General features: G+C 30.6%; 1 long non-coding RNA gene across 3 annotated transcripts; it reads left to right on the top strand.

Moving 5' to 3' along the window:
- Positions 1–2,087: 2,087 nt before the first annotated feature.
- Positions 2,088–8,957, top strand: LOC112323582 (uncharacterized). Of its 3 annotated transcripts, XR_008056900.1 has the most exons (3): positions 2,152–4,179; positions 5,099–5,799; positions 8,579–8,957. It is a non-coding gene; the product is annotated as an uncharacterized LOC112323582 (long non-coding RNA). The 3 variants fall into 3 exon arrangements; XR_008056901.1 differs by lacking the exon at positions 8,579–8,957 and having other exon boundaries at positions 2,088–4,179; positions 5,099–6,986; XR_008056899.1 differs by lacking the exons at positions 5,099–5,799; positions 8,579–8,957 and adding an exon at positions 4,409–4,747 and having other exon boundaries at positions 2,088–4,179.
- Positions 8,958–9,531: the final 574 nt, after the last annotated feature.

Here is a 9,531-nt window from a genome sequence, read left to right as displayed (position 1 = left end):
ATTTTACCTTTAACATACTAAAAAAAACAAACAAAAAAGGATAAAAAAGACAAAAACTACATTACTGCTACTATTGTGAGTTAAGTGAATTTGGAGTTAAGCACGGATTACAACAAGGTGACTCACATTCACTCTTTCTATTTGATATAGCAGCTAAGAGATTGTCAAACTTATTTAAAAGAGCATCCACATCAGTTATGTCAAGGGTGTTGATTATGGAAGAAGAAATAATCTCACTTATATGCAATACCTAGATGATACTCTCATTTTTGTTCCAGATGACTACAAATCCCTAATCCATTTAAACAGGATTTTGAGATGGTTTGAGCTAGTTGCAAGTAAACTTCTACAAAAGTTCTTCGATAGAAATAAACATGGGTGATGGATTTACAACCAGTATGGCAAGTGCAATCTTTTGTAGTTGGGATACACTTCTTGTCAGGTATCTAGGCCTTTCTTTGGAAGCCAACCCCAAAACAATATCAACCTAGAAACCAGTGATTTCTCGCATCTATGCAAGGCTAGGATTGTAGAGAGGAAGGTTATTAAGCATGATTGGTCGTGTATGTTTGATTAAAACTATATTGAACTCACCATCCATATATTATATATAGCTGAGCTGAGAGCGGTAGTCAAAGCTATCGAATTATCAGCTTCTAATTGCTTCCTACATCATAAACATATTATTATTGAATCTGATTCTGCCAATGTCTTTAGCTGGATGAATAATCCTCATAATAGACCTTGGATTCATCTTAAACTCTTCTCTTCAACTCAGAGGCTAGCTTCATGTTTTGATTCAATCACCTATACTCATTCTTACCGGGAAAGTAATCACATGGCAGATCACCTCGCTAAACAAGGAGTGCATAGAATATCTGATTTTGTTGCTTGGTTATGACCCCCTAGATAATATGTCGGTACTATGTTTAGCCTCTGCAGCTTGTGGTATTTTGGGGCAATGTTTTGGTTACTATGCAGGGAACAGATAGTGGAAGATCTTAACTGATCTAAAGATTATGTTTCTATATTTAGCTAGTTAGTTCAGCGAGTTTCTATTCTGTGTAATGTGATTGCATAACACAATTATGTCTTATTTAATCTTATCAGCTTCTTTCAAAAAATATATCCATCGTTCTCATGCCAAGGGTATAGTTCAAATGATAACTTCCATCCAAAGAATATTTCTATGGGTTGGAGTCACTAATGCAAAGAAAATTTATAAGGTATCATAGAGTGTAGTTGTGAGAGAAAAAAGAATAAGAGACTTAGATGTGGGATTTTTAAGGTGAAAACAAAGCTTTGTTATTTAAATGGTTATAGAGACTAGAAGATGAGAATAAAAGAGGATGGAAAGGCTTTATAAATAAGAAGTATCAACATGTGTATACAAGTGGGCTCCTAGTTTCCATCCACTATTATCAAATATTTGGAATGATATATACTCCATCATTAATTATGATAATCTAATTTCAACAACTTTGACAAATAGTTGTCACTACAAAGTGAAAAATGAAAAAGATATTTATTTTTGAACAGATTATTAGTCAATAAATAGTATTCTAAGATTACTATTTTCTCAACTGTATTCTCTCACAACTATGTCAATATAAAAGATAAAAGATAAGGGTGAATTTACAAATTGCTTGTATTGTGGGAAAATAATTCAAATTAATTTTTTTGTTATTATTATTGCTACAAATGTTATTAGTAATATAGTGGATTATCTTTTCCCACTCCTTAGGAAAGCTACATATGAAAGAAGCAGGTTGAATATTACACATCATATAACCATTGTTATTACTCGTGTCTTGGGGTGGACTTCTCTTTAAAGTGATGGCTCTAGATATTTTGACATTTTGCCCTACAAAGACTAATTTGCCCACATCTACTTTAGTTATCTGCGTTCAAGCCACTTGATAAGTTCAAAGACATACACATCTCCAGTTCCATTGTAGTGGGTCACACTATATTGACATGATGAGTAAATAAGATATGAATCATAACAACTTGCCTAAATGATCTAAGCTTTTACAGCCATTCCATGCGGATTTTGACCTGTAAATAATCTTCTAAGATTTGCTGAAAATCCCAGCGCACATGGTATCTCAAAATAAAGCTGAGTGGATGTGAAATTAGTTAGGTAGATAGATATCGCAGTACAATGATATTCTGAATCATTCAACCCATGTACTTGTTAACTACACTATTTGTTATGCATTAATTCTGATTTTATTTATATTTTTCTTGCAATTATGGGATGGTAATGATCAACTTTTTGTTCTTAAGATGGTAATGGACAAAAAGACTCGAATCCAAGTGTTGATTCTGAACTCATCTTGTACATGTATATACAGCTAGGTAGGTCTAAAATGAAGTGCCATTAGGGTTTTCTTCCTCTTATAATTATAACATAAGTACGATTAGGGTTATTAGGAGATGAGCATGGCTTGTCGTATCAAATATTGAGCTCGTGAGAGACGGTTTCTTGAATAGAGTACAAGAGACAGGCAGTCTATCTACCCTTGTAATTCTTTCAGTGGGCATGGTCCCTTTTCTTCCTATAAATTGAGGCTACTGGTGGTCTACGATAGGTCATCCCCAAAGCTCTCTCTCTCTCTCTCACTCCCTCTAGACCATTATACACCTTTCCTTTTAAAGAAACTTTCTTTATGAATATTATAATCTCTTCTTATCAAGTCTATTTTCATCTACTCGGGGTAAAATCAAATTATAAATATATAAAAAAAGAGTTCAGAATCCAATAGAATTGGGAGTTGTGTGGAGAGGAGGCACTTGTGATGTTGTTGACAGAAGATAGAGAGCACAGATGATGTTTTGCAGTAGACTCTCTGGATCTCACTCCTTTGTGCTCTCTATGCTTCTGCCATCACCTTCAGCCCCGACCCCCAGTCCCCCCCCCCCCCCCTCCTCCTAGTCTTCCTTTATTTCTTTGCTTGGTATTTTATTTTGCTTTGTTTCATTGATATTTTCTCTAGTATGTTTGCAGCTAGGAAATCTGCAAGAGTAACGCAAGTGATACAGATCATGGAAAAGGGTTCTTGAGAATGTTCGAAGTAATTTCTCAGGGTAAGCACAATTGCTAGGGACAACTAATTAATAGACCATAAAAGAGGTATTTCTCATTTCTTTCATCCATTTTGTTTTCTCCTGGTTTTTTCTTTGATAAAGAAATTTCTTAAATCATCTTCGTCAAAGGAATTAGCTAGTCTGGCATGTGCACTCAGCCTTTGTGTTTGTTTTTACATTTTGCTGTACAGATGCAAGTCAATGTTATAGTGGACTTTGGTTCATTATGTATTACAAATAATCTCTTGCTGTATAAATCTTTATGACAATTCTATATATAATTTAATTATTTTTAATTTTCATAATGAGTTCTCTGATGTTATAATTAAAGAGATTCCTAAATTATTGACATATGTTCAATAGCTAGGCACCACGTACTAGCTTTGTGGAAGAAGGGCCATCCAAATTATTGGTGGTTTTCTTTTCTTTCTTTTTTTCTTTTTTTTGGGATATTATTATTTTTCGTCAAGGAATGTATAAGAAACCAGAACAAAGGATATTAATTCCTGCGAAAACAGCACAAATTGGGCTGAAGCTTTTTTTAAGTGAGTTTGATATAAATTGTTTTGATCTTCAACCTCAAATTTTCTTTCTTGCTTAGAACTTTGCTTAGAACTTGAATCAGTTTTTTTACTAAAGTTTTCGGCTGGAGGAATCTGATAACTAATCTATATATATAAGACTGTGACCGGATCCCTTCTTACATGCTATTGATATTACATATTTACACTTAAATCTGTTAAATTAATTCTGTTTATCAGGAGTATGAGCAAGCCTAAGAGCATGATTCTAAATAGTTAATATTCTCCATATTGATATAGTTAACTTTATTTTATTTGTGATTCTTATGGTATGGCATAATTTTTTTTTTTAACGTAGTCGTTCAGGTTAGCTTGCGCGTACCTCAACTAATCCTAAGGGCCCTGAAGTTAACGACCATGTAAGCCTCCAATAGCCTTGAGGTTTGTGAAATTTGAACTGATGATCTTTATGGAGCAAACATAGAACTTGACCAGTTGAGATACACCCCTCAGGGTTTGGTATGACATATTCTTGATAAGATTCTAGAAGATAATTTTCAACTTTCAGGTATGCTAGCTAGTATTATAATTTTATAAATTTTTTTATTTGTCAAAAACTTTAATTTTTTTTATGAACGGGGGAATAATTATCATAAATTGTAGAAGATGTTCAACAATTTAGCTGCATTAATTCAATAAATCAAGTTTCTGTACTTTGGTTTGAATATTTCATTATAGTTTACTGGTTGCAGACCTTCCACTAAATTTTTTTTGATTTCTGTTCAATCTTTTGGCAGTCAAATTTACTGATAATGGAAGATGCCTATCCAAGTTCTTATTTTGCAAGCAATATGGAAATTGTTCACAAATTTTCTTCATTATTATTATTTTCTTTAGAAACCCCAAGATTATTGAAGAAGAAGAGAAGAATCAAGTGGGGGGGGGGGGGGGGAGAGACTATTGATTGAGTCTTCACAGTCAGCCGACAATATAGACCGGAAAATGTGTCTTCTTGCTTTCCTTCTGAATTAAATGAAAAAAATAAGTATTATTAAGCTCAATTTTCTCATATCTTAATTAAGTGTCCGAATATATAAGAAATACAAGACATGAAATCAAGTGTTAATATTTTTTGCTGTCTTTGTGCATTTTAATTAACAAAATGGGTTGTGTGTGTGTGTGTGTGTATTGTCATTCTGTCCAAACATATGTCTGATCTTCATAGATACACCATGCATGTATCGAATCATCATGCTGTAGGAGCACACAAAAGCTTATAACTAAGTTTTGGTTGCAAGGTTATATTGTCATTAAATTAAAATAACACAAATCGTTCATATTTCATTCGTCAAGAGTAATGTATAGCTATATATCTATTAAATTGAAATATAATAATAAATTAATGCTTGTTATATATAATGGTTTTCTTATAACATAGATACCCCATCTTTTAAGTTTTAATATTTATTATTTTTTTAATATCATAGACATACCTTGAACATGACTCAAGAGTAAACAACCGCTTCCAGGAGCAAAAATAGAGAGGAGAAGTCACCAACTCAGGATTACTAGTTGATTATATATTTACATATGAATTGAAAAATAGAAGTTGTATGATTTGAACTAAAAATATTTTTTTTCTAGTTGATTTCGTTAAACTATTAGCTCATTTTTATTTTATTATATTTTTAATTTGATGAAATGCTCAAATTGCACAATTAGTATGCGCATTGCAATTTTATATTTTTATTGTTTTCTCATGGTCATTTTATTCATTAAATGTAAATGTGCTTTATTCAATCTTGATGAGAAAAATAATTAATAAGAACATTTTTCAGTCATATGCTTTATTGTTCATTCTCCTCTACCCTAGCCATCCATTTCTCATCTATATTAGCCACCCTATTTCTGGAACTGGAACTACCTCTGCACAATATATATATAGTTTACATTCACAAATCAGGGGGGAAAACAAAAACTGGCAAAGTGCTATTTTATCTCCCCAATGGAACTCAATGCTTTGAGAACATGCCTTGAGTTAAACAGGAGAAATCATAATCCTTTTTGTTTTGCATTGAATTACCAGATGAAACTGGAGCTGCTGATTGAGTTTTACTGGCTCCAATGGTTGTTCCACCATTGGCAGGGGTAACTTGTCCCATGTCATAAAAGCTGGAAAAAACAAATGGTAGGAATTTATGCCACCCTCTTCTCTTCTACAAATGCAAAAATCAATCACCACCACATAAAACCACATAGAAATTATCTTAGTTAGAAACCTCTCTACTTCAAAATCACAACTCAAGCCTCTCTTCTCTTTATTTTCGTGCTCAATCACTTTTAACACCATTAAAACCCATAATTCCTATTGTAATTTGTATACCTAAAACCCCATAAAAACCAATTTTCAATATTTTTTTCTCTTCAAAAGCAATTAATCCTAACCCATCAAAGCACTAAGCTTTCATGATTTTCAAGACCCCACATAGTATCCATTTCACTAGAGACTAGAATATCCAAGTTTTCTTAAAAGAAATTTTATTATTTACCATCGTAACCGAAACTCAAAACTTGATTTAGCTGAAAATATATCTAACCCCATAAAAAAATAGCTTTTTTTCTTTATTCTTTTTTACATTTCTAAATTAAACACAACTTCCAACAAGAATCTAAAGACTAGAGAACCCAAATTAAAAAAAAAAAAAAAAAACCAACCTCCCATTCTCCATGTATTCTTAAATAAAAAAAAAACCTCCAAATGAAAAAACCATTTCACAAATTAATCTTGATGCTAAAAAACTAACCTAGATTTGAACAAAGAGAGCTATCTTTCTCTTACCGTTTGATTTATGAGGAAACAAGAAAAATTAAAAAATTAAAAAATTAATGAAAATTAGAAATAGAGATAAAGAGTTTAAGCTACACAGATCAAAAGTATATAGTAATAATAATAATAATAATATTAATATGAGAAATGGATTTCAATCCATAATTTTTAATCAACTTATGTTGATTATAATAAATAGAAAGGTAGTTTGGTTATTTTCTCAGATTTGAAATTTTTTTTACTCAAGACGAATACTGGAATTATTCAAAACTCCATAAAAAAAATATATAATTTTAACTAAATTATAGAATGCTAGGGGTAAGTTTTCCAAAATAAAAAAGAAATAGAATATCTAAAAAATCTTTTTCCTTTTGTGATGACATGATTGAAAATGAATTCCTTCCAAGCATTGCGAGATGGTGCCATCTCATTGAACCAAGGTTACATCTATAAAAGTTTTATTTCATTTTCGCCCATCTAGTTAAATACATCAATTGAATCCGACTCCGACACCCATGCACAGCTCAGACTAATGTACAAAATAAAAAGACACCAAAAGGAGATGAAAAGATGCATAAAGAATGAACCCATTGGCGAAGTCTTAGCCATTGGATTGAACCCACTTTTGACCCCCTTCAAGCCACAAAAAAAGATCCACATCAGAACAAAAAATGTTCATCAAAAGCTTTCACCCACAATATAACACGATAAAACTACAAAGAGAAAATATAATCTCAAACCGGCATCTTACCATTAATCGCCGTAATTATTCCTCACAAGTCAAATTGACCAAAAGAAGGCAGCAAAGGAAATCAAGCACAAGCCTTTCTTTACATCCTTTCTTTGGCACTACTGAAATAGAGAATCCACCATACTTTTCATGACTCAGTTATGACACTTCCATCAATCCATATTTCTCAACTAAATCCATACATATTCATGTACATTATCACTTTATTCATAATGGTGGCTAATTTCTCAGCCAATCTACTAAGTTGATTACTACACTTAGTGTGTGTGTGTGTATGTTACATTTGTGTGCGCGTCCTTGATTCCTTAAGTCTTTGTTGTTATAACTCTAATCAAGCTATCAAAATATCGAATCTTTTGGCCTTTATTTTTTCTAATAAATTAATAAAATTAATTACAAAATTATTTATAAATATATAAAAGTTTTAAGTTTACAATGTTTTTATTTGTTTTTATTTATTGAGATATGTTAAATAATAAAATAAAATTATTTGTATTTCACCTATAAGCTTTAAATTTTAAGTTAAAATTACCCTTTTGATATTATTTCTTATAAAATATTTTACATAAAAATCGATGATATCAAATATTATGTTGCCAACTTTTATTTAAACTTAGTTAATTTCTTGAAAAATATTTTGTGGAGCTGAAAATATTTCGAACACATTAATTCAATCATGTTACCATTCAAAAGTCTCAATCATATCACCCTACCACCACTTCGTTACCACGTCGACCTCCAACGTTATTTTTACTTGCTTTTAGGGCTTGTTTGAAATTATTGTGCTTTAGTTGTTGCGTCGTGAGTTGTGACGTTCGGTGTTGTGTATGGTAATTAATTGCTTACGAACGTATTAAACAAAAAAAAATAGTACTGGCCAATAAGGAAAGGCCATACGCCCTTACAATGGGGTGAGTTTCTAATATGTCTATATGCATGTATTTTGTTTTTTGTTAGAATAATTCTTAACATCAAAAAAATAAAAATAAAAAAGTTAAAAATGCGTAATAAAACACACACACACCATTTTATTAAAATAAATTCAATGTAATCAATCATATAAAAAAAAATTCAAAATTGAGTCGAGTTAAAATACTAGAATATTTCATATATATATATATATATAGAGGTAATTTTTTAAAATAATTAATGAAAAAAAATATGACATTTTAAGTAGAAAAAACAAATCTGATAAATATATAGAAAAAAAAGTTTCAAAATTTAGTCGAGTTAAAACACTAGAATATTTGATATATATATATATAGGTAATTTTTTAAAATAATTAATGAAAAAATATGACATTTTTTTAGCTTTCTTGTATTTTTTTTCTTTTAATGTTTTGGCATGAAACAAATATTTCCATTAAATCACTCTCATTGTATTAGCAGGGCCACGGGATGCTAATAATGGAGGTGCTAATTGTCAATTGATGCTGCTCAAGGTAATTAATTAGCCGTTGATGGAAGTGGTTGAAGCTGCCGATAAAAATTGAAGGTTATATATAGTGGCTGGGACAAATGTTGGCAGTGATTGATCAACCATGGAGGTCTACAATTAGGAATGAATTTTCATAAAGAAAATTTCAATAAATGAACACTTTAAAAAAAAAAAAATAAGAAGAAGAAGAAAAACTGGCAAATAATTAATGGGTAACTTTTACTTATAAGAAGAAAATGATTGTACAAATTTATATATTTATAAATTTTTAAAAATTAAAATCAAGAAATAATATTCAATGTTATATAAACAGAGTCGTTTCTTACAATATTTCTTTTGTGTTTAACATATTTTTAATTTTTTTAAAACATAACCATAATCCGGTTTATTTGAATGTTTTATTAAATTTTTTTTTTTGGCATTAAAAATTCTCAATAATCAGTTGTCTGTCGGTTTATCATATTCACAAATCAAACAAATTTTAATAGCATGTTTAAAATAAAATCATATGTACGTAAACTTAAATTAAATTTCACTCATAATTTCGATTTAATTAATAATTTATTATAATTCTTATATTTTTGTTTTTTAATTTTTCAAAACTATTTAAAGAACTCAGTATCTGGTGTTTATATATATATATATAAATATATGGAACTTGTGTTGATGAGCATTAAAAAAGAAAAGTATACCATTTTTACTCTAGGGTTTTTTCTTCCCCCGACAATTCCTTGGGCTTCTTGAAGCATGGATGGGGCCGCCTGTAATGTCATTCGTCAACTAAAGAGGCAGTCATATCTCATTGGCTAAGATAAAAAGCCACGTTATCTTCGTAAGGAAATTATACCAAAGGGGAAAGATTCCCCTAAGATGGAAGAACTTTTTTTCAATTTCTCCTGTCAGA

The sequence above is a fragment of the Populus trichocarpa genome, chromosome 12 (genome assembly GCF_000002775.5).
Source record: "Populus trichocarpa isolate Nisqually-1 chromosome 12, P.trichocarpa_v4.1, whole genome shotgun sequence".
NCBI classification, from domain to species: Eukaryota; Viridiplantae; Streptophyta; class Magnoliopsida; order Malpighiales; family Salicaceae; genus Populus; species Populus trichocarpa.
Note: the sequence above shows the minus strand (reverse complement) of the source record. Positions and strands in the feature narration are given on the sequence as shown.